General features: G+C 39.1%; 1 pseudogene; it reads right to left on the reverse strand.

Annotated features, from left to right (window-relative positions):
- Nucleotides 1–678: 678 nt before the first annotated feature.
- Nucleotides 679–15,162, reverse strand: part of LOC105005530 — a 17,175-nt pseudogene continuing 2,691 nt past the window's right edge.

Below are 15,162 nucleotides of genomic sequence, written 5' to 3' on the forward strand. Positions count from 1 at the left end.
AATAAGTTTGTTCATTAACTTCACTTCAAAATTTTAATGTTCAGGTTTTTCATGAAGATTAAAAAAAAAAAAACAGCTAAGATTAGCTTTTTTCACTGTTAAATATTTTTTTAAATTTTATTTTATTTTTAAACTTTACATAATTGTATTAGTTTTGCCAAACATCGAAATGAATCTGCCACAGGTATACCCGTGCTCCCCATCCTGAACCCTCCTCCCTCCTCCCTCCCCTTACCCTCCCTCTGTGTCGTCCCAGTGCACCAGCCCCAAGCATCCACTATCATGCATGGAACCTGGACTGGCGACTCGTTTCATACATGATATTATACATGTTTCAATGCCATTCTCCCAAATCTCCCCACCCTCTCCCTCTCCCACAGAGTCCATAAGACTGATCTATACATCAGTGTCTCTTTTGCTGTCTCGTACACAGGGTTATTGTTACCATCTTTCTAAATTCCATATATATGCGTTACTATACTGTATTGGTGTTTTTCTTTCTGGCATACTTCATTCTGTATAATAGGTTCCAGTTTCATCCACCTCATTAGAACTGATTCAAATGTATTCTTTTTAATGGCTGAGTAATACTCCATTGTGTATATGTACCACAGCTTTCTTATCCATTCACCTGTGATGGGCATCTAGGTTGCTTCCATGTCCTGGCTATTTTGAAATTTAGAACAAGATTTCCCTTACCTGATATGGCCATGGAATGTGATATTCTCTGAAGCATTCTTGTATCCACGTTGTTTCCCAGATGCCACGGTACTTTTATGCTTGCTCATAAAAGTAGCATCCAATCACAGCCATGAGTGGTACGAGATATGGAGTGCTGAAAACACCAATCCGGATCATAAACTTCACCAGTTTATCCTGGTTCTCCTTTTTTAATGGAATCTCAACTCGCACTCTGTTTAGGGATATAATGCCGGCTAAAAGGAGTGAAAACCCAACTACCACATACAGGCAGAGGGGTGCAACAACAAAATACCTCAAGGCATCAACATTGTAGAGGCCAACAAAACACACGCCACTGATATTATCACTTCAATTTTATTCATCGCTAAAAGGATGACGGTCAGCGTTCCAGGGATACCCCACGCACTGGCATGAAACAGCAAGGCTTTCTTCTCAATAGCTTCACTACCCCACTTAGGCACAGTTGCCAAGAACCATGTGTGGTAAGAATCACCCACCAAACACTGCCAGCGATAGTAAAAAAAAAAAAAAAAAAGTGTATCATAAAAAGCATGGTACAGGCTTTTTTATGAGATCCTTGGGTCACTGTGGAAGCCTTATACTGTGCAGGGCTGGATGCATTGCAGGTGACTCGTTCCTCAAGCAAAAACCCAATAAACAGAATTAACGACACCATCATGTAGCAGACGGCATAAAATATAATGGGTCTTTCATAATAACGGAATCTTATCGCATCAATCAAAAAAGTTAAAAAAGTAAACAATGTGGCAGAGAGGCAAATGATTGAAATTAATCCTATGAAATACCGAGCAAATGAAAGCTCCTTTCTCCTAACGTACATATTTGGACAAGGAGGTGAACAATCACGCATGTGCAAAAAGGAATATCCAAAATCAGGATCCATTTTCAACTCTCGGGGACACCAAAAGCCATAGTCCCTCTGCACTGCCACTGAGGCTCCTTCAGTAGGATCGCCAGCTAAATTCAGGTCCACCATCTGAGGATACAGCTCACCACAATCTAGGAACCTAAAAACACAAGACAAGAATCATTTACTTATGAACCCAATGATTTGGATTTCCACATTTAGCAGTTGTGGCTTATTTATGCTTGTGTCCTTGGAGAACATTACGATATGTCGAAGAAATAATGCAAATATCTTGCTTGTGGGTCATACAATGAGATATTCCACAGTTGGCAAAAAAAAACGAAAAATGTATACTTAATTTTGTTTTGGCTTCAAAAATGGTACTCTTTATTAAAACAGGCATTCAGTTCAGTTCAATCACTCAGTCGTGTCCAACTCTTTGTGACCCCATGAATCGCAGCACACCAGGCCTCCCTGTCCATCACCAACTCCCAGAGTTCACTCAGCCTTACGTCCATTGAGTCAGTGATGCCATCCAGCCATCTCATCCTCTGTCGTCCCCTTCTCCTCCTGCTCCCAATCCCTCCCAGCATCAAAGTCTTTTTGATTGAGTCAACTCTTTGCATGAGTTGGCCAAAGTACTGGAGTTTCAGCTTTAGCATCATTCCTTCCAAAGAAATCCCAGGGCTGATCTCCTTCAGAATGCACTGGTTGGATCTCCTTGCAGTCCAAGGGACTCTCAGGAGTCTTCTCCAACACCACAGTTCAAAAGCATCAATTCTTCGGCGCTCAGCATTCTTCACAGTCCAACTCTCACATCCATACATGACCACAGGGAAAACCATAGCCTTGACTAGACGAACCTTTGTTGGCAAAGTAATGTCTCTGCTTTTGAATATGCTATCTAGGTTGGTCATAACTTTCCTTCCAAGGAGTAAGTGTCTTTTAATTTCATGGCTGCAGTCACCATCTGCAGTGATTTTGGAGCCCAGAAAAATAAAGTCTGACACTGTTTCCACTGTTTCCCCATCTATTTCCCATGAAGTGATGGGACCAGATGCCATGATCTTCGTTTTCTGAATGTTGGGCTTTAAGCCAACTTTTTCACTCTCCACTTTCACTTTCATCAAGAGGCTTTTTAGTTCCTCTTCACTTTCTGCCATAAGGGTGGTGTCATCTGCATATCTGAGGTTATTGATTAATAAATAGTGTAATTAATACTATTTATTAAGACACACAGTTTACAGTAAGATTTCAAACTATAAATAAGTATATATATAAAACAAACATACATAAATAAAAAGCTCCAATAGTAGCTAAAATTTTTTAACGTTTAATTACAAGGTAGTCCTCAATTTACCCTAGACTCAAATAGAACTTTCTTAAAAATAAGAGGTAAAAATCTTCTCTAGAACAAGATGGCAGAGGAGTCATTGGACGTGGAGTACATCTCTCTCCAAGGATACATCAGGAATATACCTTCAGAGACAGAAGTGCATGCAGAACACCAGCTAACAGCAGATAAGAGTACTTGACCAGGGGAAAAGAATATATAGAACCACACAAAACTCGGTAGGATGAAGGAACTATGGGGAAAAACAGGAGTATTAGAAGGACTGGACCTGCCCTCGGCAGGTGGGGGGACTGAGGCAGGGGTCCAATCTCCGCATCAGGGCAATTGTCTGAGTCAGAGGAGAAACACTTATGGCTGAGAGTGAAACAGCTGATCTGTGGCAGCCTAAATGGAGTGAAAATCATACAGTCCTTGCCGCAGCCATACAGACCCTGGGCAGGAACACTGGTCCCTTGGAAGGCGCAGCAGCTGGGTGCTGGAGTTTAGGGATTGTGGGGCAATCCCAGGGCAAGGGCTGCGGTTGACTGCACAGAGATGGATTGAGGGGATGTGAGGGAGAAGAGACGGATTGAGGGGATATGAGGGAGGAAAGCCAGGTAGACATGGAAGCAAGGTGATACTGCTGAGTCACGGATAGGGAATGGAACCATCACCACAGCCTCTCTCTCCCCAGGGGCCAGCATCGGCAGCTGAACAATAGAGAGGCTGGCCCATTAAACGCTTGACACACTGCACTACAGAGTGGTACTGCACCCAGGGTGCCACTTTAAGTGCCAGAGGTGCCAACCTACAGACTAGGATCCCAGCCAGGAGGGCCCCTCTATGTGTCTGACACACCGAACAACAGAGAAGGACCCCAGGCTAGGTAGCCCTGTAAGTACCTCAACAGGCAGAGCTACAGATAGGCCTTTTTATTGCCAGCTACAAGAGGCTTGAAAAAAGACTCTGATAGGGACATAACTCCTGCAGCGGAGGCAGTCCGTGTCCTTGCACACTTGGTGCTGCCACGGTCCCTGCAAGTCATGCAGCTGCACCACCTTCACACTCAACTGTCACTGGGGCAGAGCTGCCACAGGCAAAAAATGTCTTGTGTCTATGCCCATAGGGTCACTTCAGTCATGTGCAGCTCTTTGCTGCCCTGTAAATGGTGGCCTGCCACGCATCTCTGTCAGGGAGGAGGGGGTTCTCCAGGCAAGAATCCTGGAGTGTACTGGCCAATACTGGTTGCCATACCCTTCTAGAGCACTGTATTTCCTGCTACCCTCGCCGCCAACTCCCCTGAATACCTGGTGCTGCCAGAACCCCTGCGACCCAAGCAGCTGCACCAACTCCACACCTGGCCCTCACAGGGGCAAACCCAAGTCCTCCAGGGCAGCCCCAGGAGCAAACCCCAGTGGACGACCCACATGCAGAGGTGGAAATGAAACCACAATTGAAACCCAGGGGCAGTGTGGCTAAGGAAGAAGACTCAAAACCTTACCACCAGCTGTACAAGCTGCAGATTAAATCCACAGGATCAACTAGGCAGACTCTGTTTATGAAATATATAAAAGGTCAGTGAGAGCTCCCACAAAAGAAAACTCACTAGTTCTGATAGCTGTGGACACTGGAGGCAAGAACACACAGGAGTAGGACCAGATTAGAATCTGAGCTGACCCCACAGCAGGTCCAGAGATCAGCACAGTGTTGGAGGGCATCCAAGGGAGGTAAAGTGGACTATGACTCCCAGTGAGGGGAAGGACGCTGACAGCAATGACTCAAGAAAAACATTTGTTATTCTTATTTTTTGACTTGTTCTGTAGATTCTTTTGGATTTTTTTTTCCTTCCCCCACCCTTTTTTCCCCTCTGCTGTAGCTGTCAATTTTACTGGCACTATGAAATCCAATTAAGCTTTTGAGCTTTATTTTTTCTAGTCACATTTTTTAGTGTTACAAACCTCTGCCTCTACATTGGGTTTCTGCACTTCTGCGGGGTTTTCCTCTTTTTTTTCTTTTCTTTTTAATTTTTTAAACCTATTTTTATTTTTTCTATATTTATTCCTTTGTTTCCTTTTCCTACAGTTCTTTTCCCCTTGCAGTTAATCTTTAACATATATAAATCTTCTTTATCTACTTTTATCTAACTTTGCATATCTATTCTTTCTTTTGTTTCTTTCTCTCCTTTCCTCTCAACATAGTTGCTAGTTTTAGTTTCAGTGCTTTATTGCCCAGTTGGCATCTTGCTTTAGTTTTGTTTCCCAGTTTGTGCTTTGGCTAGTTTGTTCTGGTAGATATGATTTTTGGTTTCTTTTGTTCACTGGGTCAATCTATTGTACTTGATTTTTGTTGGACTTTTTTGATTTTGCCTATTGGTGTATATGTATATGTGCATATTCAGTCACACTTTTTAATGTTGTTATAAACCTCTGCCTCTACATTGGGCTTTTGCAGTTCTGTGGAGTTTTCCTTTTTTCTTTCCTCTTCCCTTTTTTTCTTTTCTTTTCTCCTCTTTATAATTTTAATTTTTTAAAAACCTATTGTATTTTTGGTATATTTATCCTTTTCTTTGCCTTTCCTACTGTTTTCTTCTCCTTGCAGTTAATCTTTAATGTATATAAATCTTCATCTATCTCTATTTAAATTTGCATATCCATTCTTTCTTTTCTTTCCTTACTTTCCTCTCAACATATTTGTTAGTTTTGTTTTCATTGCTCTATTCCCCACTTGGCACATTGCTTTAGTTTCATTTTCTAGTTTGTGCTTTAGTTTTGTTCTTAACTGGTAAATACAAATTTTGATTTCTTTTGTTTGCCGGATTAATCTACTGTACTTTATTTTTGTTGGACTGTTTTGATTTTGCTTATGGGTGTATATGTATGTGTGTATATTCCATTATTTTAACTATTATTTGCCTGATTTTGTAACTGCCATTTGTCTGGGGTTCATCTTTGGCTTCTTATTTTTGGACATTTATTTTAATCTCACTTAATGCCATAACAAACCACTTGTGGAATCTTTGTTTCTGACCAAAGATCAAGCCCTGAACCTTTGGAGTGGGAGCACTGACTCCAAGACCCTAGACTGCTGCTAAGTCACTTCAGTCATGTCCGACTCTGTGTGACTCCATAGATGGCAGCCCACCAGGCTCCCCCGTCCCTGGGGTTCTCTAGGCAAGAACACTGGATTGGGTTGCCATTTCCTTCTCCAGAGAACTAACTGTAGGGAGTATCAAATAGTGAGAACTCACACAACAGAAACCACTTGAACACAAGACCTAGCATCACCCAACCACCAGTAGCATCCTGTGCAGGACGCCTAGCTAAACAACAAACAAAACAAAAATACAAACTCAATCATCAGCAGAGAGGATTACCACCTCACTCAGCCTTACCTATCAGGGGAAAAACAAACAAACAAAAACTCAGCACAAATCTCACTCTACACAAAGCTTACACAAACCACTGGACCAGCCTTAGGAGGGCAGAAACCAAAAAAAAAAAAAAAAAAGAATTCAACCTTCTTCAAGGAAAGAATTCAACTTTGCTTGAAGCCTGGGAAGAGTAAACTTGAAACACAGCAAGTTAAGAAAAAATTATGAAAAGGCAGAGAAATACTACCCAAATGAAGGAGCAAACCAGAAACACAGAATTCCAAATAAATGAAGAGGAAATAGACAAATTACCTGAAAAACAATTCAGAACAAGGATAGTAAAGATGATCAGAAACCTTGAAAACAAAATGGAGAAAATCCAAGAATCAATTAACAAAGACCTAGAAGAATTAAAAGAATGAAAAGAACTGAGGATAGTCTCAGAGACCTCTGGGACAATAGCAAATGCACCAACATTCAAATTATAGGGGCCCGAGAAGAATAAGGGAAAAAGAAAGGGTATGAGAAAATTTTTGAGAGATTATAGTTGAAAACTTCCCCAATGTGGAAAAGTAAATAGTCTTGGACAATCAAGTCCAAGAGGCTCAAAGAGTCCCATACAGGACAAACGCAAGAAGAAACACGCCAAGACACACACTAATCAAAGTAACAAAGACTAAACACAAGGAAAGAATATTAAAAGCAACAAGGGAGAAGCAACAAGTAACATACAAGGGTAATCCCATACACTTAACAGCTATCTTTCAGCAGAAACTCTGCAGGCCAGAAGGGAATGGCAGGATATATTTAAAGTACTGAAAGGGAAAAATCTACAACCAAGATTACTGCACCTGGCAAGGATCTCATTCAAATTGATGGGAGAAATAAAAAGCTTTTCAGACAAGCAAAAGTTAAGAGAATTCAGTACCACCAAACCAGCTTTACAACAAGTTGTTAAAGGGACTTATACAGTCAAGAAATATAACAGAAGAAAAAAGATCTAAAAAATCAACCCCAAACAATTAAGAAAATGGAAACAGGAACATATATATCAATAACTACTTTAAATGTAAATGGATTAAATGCTCCAACCAAAAGACACAGACTGGCTGAATGGATCCAAAAGCAAGACCCATATATATGCTGTCTACAAGAAACCCACTTTGGACCTAAAAACACATATAGACTGAAAGTGAGAGGATGGAAAAATATATTGCATGCAAATGGGAAGTAAATGAAAGCTGGAGTAGAAATCCTCATATTAGACAAAGTAGACCTTAAAATAAAGAAAATTACAAAAGATAAGGAAGGACACTATATAATAATCAAGGGATCAGTCCAAGAGGAAGACATAACAATTATGAATATCTATGTACCCAACATAGGAGGACCTCAATACATAAGATAAACACTAACAGACATAAAAGGAGAAATTGACAGTAACACAATAATAGTAAGAGACTTTAACATCCCACTCACAACAATGGACAGATCATTAAAACAGAAAATTAATAAGGAAACACAAGTCTTAAGTGACACATTAGATGAGATGGATCTCATTGATATCTTCAGGACATTCCATCCAAATGCAGAAGAATACACCTTCTTCCCAAGGGTACAGGAACATTCTCCAGGCTAAACCACATCTTAGGTCACAAATCAAACCTCGGTAAATTTAAGAAAATTGAAATCATATCAAGCATCTTCTCCGAACACAACGCTATGAGACTAGATATCAATTACAAGAAAAAAACTGTAAAAAACACAAACACATGGAGATTAAACAACATGTTTCTAAATCACCAACAGGTTACTGAAGAAGTTAAAAGGGAAATAAAAAAACTCCTAGAAACAAATGGACAATGAAAACACAACAACTCAAAACCTACGGGATGCAGCAAAAGCAGCTCTAAGAGGGAAGTTTATGACAATAAAATCTTATCTCAAGAAACAAGAAAAACATAGAATAGACAACCTAACTTTACACCTAAAACAACTGAACAAAAAAAGAACAAAAAAAAACCCAAAATTAGTAGAAGGAAAGAAATCACAAAGATCCAAGAAATAAATGAAAAAGAAATGAAAGTGAAAGTGAAGTCGCTCAGTCGTGTCCGACTCTTTGTGACCCCATGGACTGTAGTCTACCAGGCTCCTCAGTCCATGGGATTTTCCAGGCAAGAGTACTGGAGTGGGTTGCCATTTCCTTCTCCAGGGGATCTTCCCAACCCAGGGATTGAACCTGGGTCTCCCACATTGCAGGCAGACGCTTTTACCATCTGAGCCACCAGGGAAGCCTGAAAGAAACAATAGTAAATATTAATAAAACTAAAAGCTGGTTCTTTGAGAAGATAAACAAAACTGACAAACTTTTAGCCAGATTCATCCAGAAGGAGAGAGAGAAGAATCAAATCAACAAAATTAGAAATGAAAAGGTTACAACAGGCAATGCAGAAATACAAAGGATTATGAGACTATTATGAACAACTATATGGTAATAAAATGAATAACCTGGAAAAAGTTGACAGATTCTTAGAAAACTTCTATCTTCCAAGACTGAACCAGGAAGAAATAGAATTTATGAACAGCCCAATTGCAAGTGCTGAAATCGAAGCTGTGATCAAAAATCTCCCGAAAAACAAAAGCCCAGGACCAGATGGCTTCAAAGAAGAATTCTATCAAACATTTAGAGAACATCTAATGCCTATCCTTCTAAAACTCATTCAAAAATTGCAGAGGAAGGAACACTTCCAAACTCATTCTACATCAACCTGATACCAAAACCAGACAAAGACAACACAAAAAAAGAAAACTCCAGGCCAATATCACTGATGATCATAGATGCAAAAATCCTCAACAAAATTTTAGCTAACAGAATTCAGCAACACATCAAAAAGCTCATACACCATGATCAAGTTGGGTTTATACCAGGAATGCAAGGATTCTTCAACATATGCAAATCAATCAATCTGATACACCATATTAACAAATTGAAAAAAAGATTATATCATCTCAATGGATGCAGAAAAAGCCTTTTACAAAATTTAGCACCCATTTATGATTAAAGCTCTTCAAAAAATGGGCACAGAAGGAACCTTCCTCAACATAGTAAGGGGCATATATAAGTCTACAGCAAACATTATTCTCAATGGTGAAAAACTGAAAGCATTCCCCCTAAGATCAGGAACAAGATAAGGGTGTCCACTTTCACCACTATTATTCAACATAGTTCTGGAAGTCCTAGCTACAGTAATCAGAGAAGAAAAAGAAATAAAAGGAATTCAGATAAGAAAAGAAGAAGTAAAGCTCTCACTGTTTGCAGATGGCATGATACTGTACATAGAAAACCCTAAAGACAGTATCAGAAAATGATTGGAACTAATCATTGAATTTAGCAAAGTTGAAAGATACAAAATCAATACACAAAAACCACTTGCATTTCTATATACTAACAATGAAAAATCATAAAGAGAAATTAAAGAATCAATCCCATTCACCATTGCAACAAAAAAAAAATTAAATATCTAGGAATAAACTTACCTAAGGAAGCAAAAGAACTGTACACAGAAAAGTATAAGACACTGATGAAAGAAATCAAAGATGACACAAACAGATGGAGAGATATTCCATGTTTCTGGGTAGGAAGAATCAATATTGTGAAAATAACTACACTACCAAATGCAATCTACAGATTCAACGCAATCCCTATCAAATTACCAATGGCATTTTTCACAGAACTAGAACAAAAATTTCAAAATTCATATGGAAACACAAAAGAAACCGAATAACCAAAGCAGTCTTGAGAAATTAAGGAGTTGGAGGAATCAACCTTCCTGACTTCAGATTATACTACAAAGCTACAGTCATCAAGATAGTACGGTACTGGCACACAAAAAAAAATATAGACTGATGGAACAAGATTGAAAGCCCATAAATAAACCCATGCACCTATGGGTACCTTATTTTTGACAAAGGAGGCAAGAATTTACAATGGGGCAAAGACAGGCTCTTAAATAAATGGTGATGGGAAAACTGGACAGCTACATGTAAAAGAATGAAATTAGAACAATTCCTAACACCTACACAAAGATAAACTCAAAATGGATTAAAGACCTAAATGTAAGATGAGAAACTATAAAACTCTTAGAGGAAAACATAGGCAGAAAACTGGATGACATCAATCAAAGCAAGATACTCTATGACCCACCTCCTAGAATAATGGAAATAAAAACAAAAGTAAACAAGTGGGACCTGATTAAACTTGAAAGCTTTTGCACAGCAAAGGAAACGATAAGCAAGGTGAAAAGACAGCCCTCAGAATAGGAGAAAATAAGAGCAAATGAAACAACTGACAAAGGATTAATTTCCAAAATATACAAGCAGCTCATACAACTCAATGCCAGAAAAACAAACAACCCAACCAAAAAGTAGGAAAAAGACCTAAACAGACATTTCTCCAAAGAAGACATACCAATGGCTAACAAACACATGAAAATATGCTCAACACTGCTCATTATTAGAGAAATGCAAATCAAAACTACAATGAGATATCACCTCACAGCAGTCAGAATGGCCAGCATCAAAAAATCTATAAACAATAAATGCTGGAGAGGGTGTGGAGGAAAGGGAACGCTCTTGCACTGTTGATGGGAATGTAAATTGATACAGCCACTATGGAAGATGGTATGCAGATTCCTTAAAAAACTAGGAGTAAACCACCATATGACCCAGCAATCCCAGTCCTAGGCATATACCCTGAGGAAACCAAAGTTGAAAAACACCCATGTATCCCATTGTTCATTGCAGCATTATTTACAATAGCTAGAACATGGAAGCAACCTAGATGTCCATTGACAGATAAATAGATAAAGAAATTGTGGTACACATACACAATGGAATATTACTCAGCCATCAAAAGGAAGGCATCTGAGTCAGTTTTGATGCGGTGGATGAACCTAGAACCTATTTATACACAGTGAAGTGAGTCAGAAAGAGAAAGGTAAATATTATATTCTAATGCATATATATGGAATCTAGAAAAATAGTACTGAAGAATTTATTTATAGGGCAACAATGGAGAAACAGACATAGAGAAGAAACTTATGGACATGGGGAGAGGGTAGGAGAGGATAAGGCATTCTTCACCGCCTCAAATGCTGTATTATGCCCGTGTTAGAGCCCAAGAAATCTGCATTTTGACAATTTTCCAGACTTGAGAAAGCATCACACGCACAGTACAGAAAAAACAGGGACGTGCTGCTGACATTCTCACATGATCGGAAGTACTGTTCTCGTGAACTTCCTGCATTTTCAGTTTTCTTGGCAGCATCAGTTTCTAAGCCTTCAGACTCCCATCAACTAGATATTAAGTAGTTACATGGATCAAATAGTTTCCAAGAAACTGTCAATGATATTAAGTTTGCCAAATACATGTATAACCTTACACTAAAGCTGTTTAATACAAACCATTCTCTTCATAAGGCTTGGATTATAAAGCCAAATGACAGAAACACTGCACAGAGGCATTTATTAGAACTCTGCAGTAAGCCAGGGCTTTAAGAGAAAAACACCTAAAAAACACTCTATCCTTGAGTCCAAAAGAAGGCACAAACTTGTAAACACAATACAAGATACAGCAGCTTGATGTATAAAGCAATCAAAATTATGAAAGACTTCATGTCAGTCCCTCAACACAGGATTTTTGAATCAGTATTTGCCAGTACTGGCAGTATGGCAATCAGTATTCTAACAAAAAATGCTAGCAAAGGCACAGAGGTTTGAACACAGTGTGTTTAGTATTGCTGGGGCACGAAGAGTGCATGAACTGTAAGCACAAGAGGTAAGCACTTTCAGAAGTATGTGTGTGCATGTGTGTATATAAACACTGATATAAACATATCAATGGATATATCTGTACATCCAACTGCCAATCCACCATGTACATACTCCTTACTTTTTAATCCTTCTAAAACCAAACTCTTGATTTCCATTCCTTAGTTTCTCCATTTTCACAAATGGTAATCCCATTCTTCTAGTTGCTCAGGCTGAAACCCTTGGGATCCTCCTTGAAATTGCTTCTGTCATATCCACCTCACAACCTACCAGCACTTCTTGTCATTTGACTTCGCAACGTATCTAGAATCTGACCACTTTCCACGTCCTCCACAGAGTCCAACCAGTTTGAGCTATTAGTACCTCATCCTTGGATTTCTGGAATGGCTTCCAGTTCATATCCATTTGTAAACAAGAACCAGAGTGATCCTTTAAAGACATGCCACCCATGTGCTCATGATCATGTCTCTTCTGCTCAAAATCTTCTAACTCACTCAGAATCAAATCCAAATTCCATAAAAGGAGCTCTAAAGACACCCCCAACCCCAGTGCTTTCTGATTGTATTTCCTTCCCCCTTCTCCCTTACTCACATGGCTCTAGCCCCTGTGGTGTCCCTGTTGTTCTGTGGATTTAACCAGCACGCTTCCACTTCAGAGCCTCTGCACTTGTTGCTCTGCTTCTTCTGCCTGGACTGATCTTCCTTAGATATCTGTATCATTTGTCCTCTCATTCCATTCACGTCCCTGTTACAGTGTCTCCTTATTAAAAAGGACTTCCCTAATGTCTCCATACTATATCACTATCACCTAACTATTCTTTCTTATTGACATTCATTGCCATATGACATCTATTTATTTATCTCCTACCACCTAACTCTATTCTTTCTTATTGACATTCACTGCTATCTGATATTATCTATTTATTTATATTCTACCATTACAACCATCATTAGAACTGTAGCTCCATAAGAACAGACCACATTTTGTTCACTACTCATCTTCACTATCTGGAACAGTGTCTAGCACATGCTACTGCTGCTGCTGCTAAGTCACTTCAGTCGTGTCCGACTCTGTGACCCCATGGATGGCAGCCCACCAAGGTTACCCCCATCCCTGGGATTCTCCAGGCAAGAACACTGGAGTTGGTTGCCATTTCCTTCTCCAATTCATGAAAGTGAAAAGTGAAAGTGAAATCTCTCAGTTGTGTCCAACTCTTAGTGACCCCATGGACTGCAGCCTACCAAGCTCCTCCATGCATGGGATTTTCCAGGCAAGAGTACTGGAGTGCGATGCTATTGCCTTCTCTGGTTGAGCACATGGAAGACATCCAATTAATATTTGCTGAATGGGATGACTGTTGACTAAATATTTGCTGAGTTGATGACTTTTGACTAAATATATTCATATAGGCTTTACCCAACTTAATGGCTTCCCTGGTGGCTCAACTGGTAAAGAACCTGCCTGCTAATGCAGGAGATGCAAGAGACGTGGGTTTGATCCTGGGGTTGGAAAGATCCCCTAGAGAAGGAAATGGCAATCCACTCCAATATTCTTGCCTGGAAAACTTCATGCATGGACAGAGGAGCCTGGTGGGCTATATATATATTCCATGGGGTCTCAAAGAGTTGTACATGACTAAGTGCTCACCCCACATACAAGTTGATTAGAAAGATGACTAGAAGGAATATGGAAGACATCTGAGCTGTACAAAATTGAGAGCAGATATATCTGATGAGCCATAACTAAAACCAGATAATGCAGTGAGAATGAGACAGCTATGAAATGAGCTAAATAAAAGCAACAGAATCTACCACTGACTGGATGTGGGAGCTTAGGTCAACGAAGGAGGAATATGCCTTCTAGGGACTAAAAAAAAAATGAGCAAGAAGTAAAATCAATTTTAGACATGTTGAAGTTGATGTACTTGAGACAAATTCAGGTTAGGATATCCAATAGCTGCTTGTTCGGCAGATTTGGAACTTACCAGAAAGATGTCAAGGCTATAGATTTGGATTTAGGAGTCATCAGCATGTGAGTAACAGTTAAAATCAATGAGATGAAATTATCCAGAGGAACTATGTAGAATCAAAAAGAACAGAAACAGATTGCTAAGAAGCACCAGGAAGAAGAAGAAGGTGCAAGAAAGGAAATTGAGAGGGACTGGACTGAGATGTAGCAGACCACAAGAGTTTGCATAAAATGCCGAAGTGATTTTCAGAAAAGGAGGACAGACTGAGGTTGAGGGGAGTAAGGGTTTAGTATGAACTAAAGGTGAAATGAAATATAGGTTTGAAGTTAGTGACATAGATTTGGCATAAGTGCTGAGGAGAATGAATAGAAACTTTCCCGTTAACCACACTGGAAATTGACTAAAGACAAAGAGCAATTAGAGCGGCTATGGTTTAAAATGTCTATCAACAGGAGAATGGATAAGTAAAATACAGTAATCTATACAATGGAAGACAAGAAAAAGGAAAGAACTATTAATGAACACAAAGACATTAATGAGTCTTGAAAATAGAGCAAAGACAAGCAATCTTAACTCAAGCAAAATAAGAGTTATACAACGTATGACTTCATTTGTATGAAGTTCTAGAATACACAAAGTAATTGTCTAAGAAGGATGCTAAACAGTAGTTGCTTCCAGAGGATGGCATAGACATGGGCTGACTAGCAAGGAACATGAGAGCATGAGGTAATGGTAATGATCCAGTTCTACACCCCTCTAAGGATTTGGCTTTCTAAGCTGCAGGTTTTTATCAAAACTCAGGTGCTATCTTTAGATTTGTGCATTTCCTTGTAAAGTTTTAAATAGAAAAAAAAACTATAGACAAATGTTTGGTGAAGGACCTGATAAAATATTTGTGAGGACAATAACTGTTGTCTCTAATTTATTTTGAAATACACTCAAAGAATAATGTAGATTAGTGGATCAGTAGAGGGATGGACAGATGTGATAAAGTAAATATAATAAAACAATGATAGAATCTGGACTGTAGTTAAAAAAAACAAAAAACAAGGTGTTGCTATGGTTTAAATAATTAAATATGCAGCATAATT

Source organism: Bison bison, unplaced genomic scaffold (assembly GCF_000754665.1).
Source record: "Bison bison bison isolate TAMUID 2011002044 unplaced genomic scaffold, Bison_UMD1.0 scf7180017858497, whole genome shotgun sequence".
Lineage (NCBI taxonomy): Eukaryota > Metazoa > Chordata > Mammalia > Artiodactyla > Bovidae > Bison > Bison bison.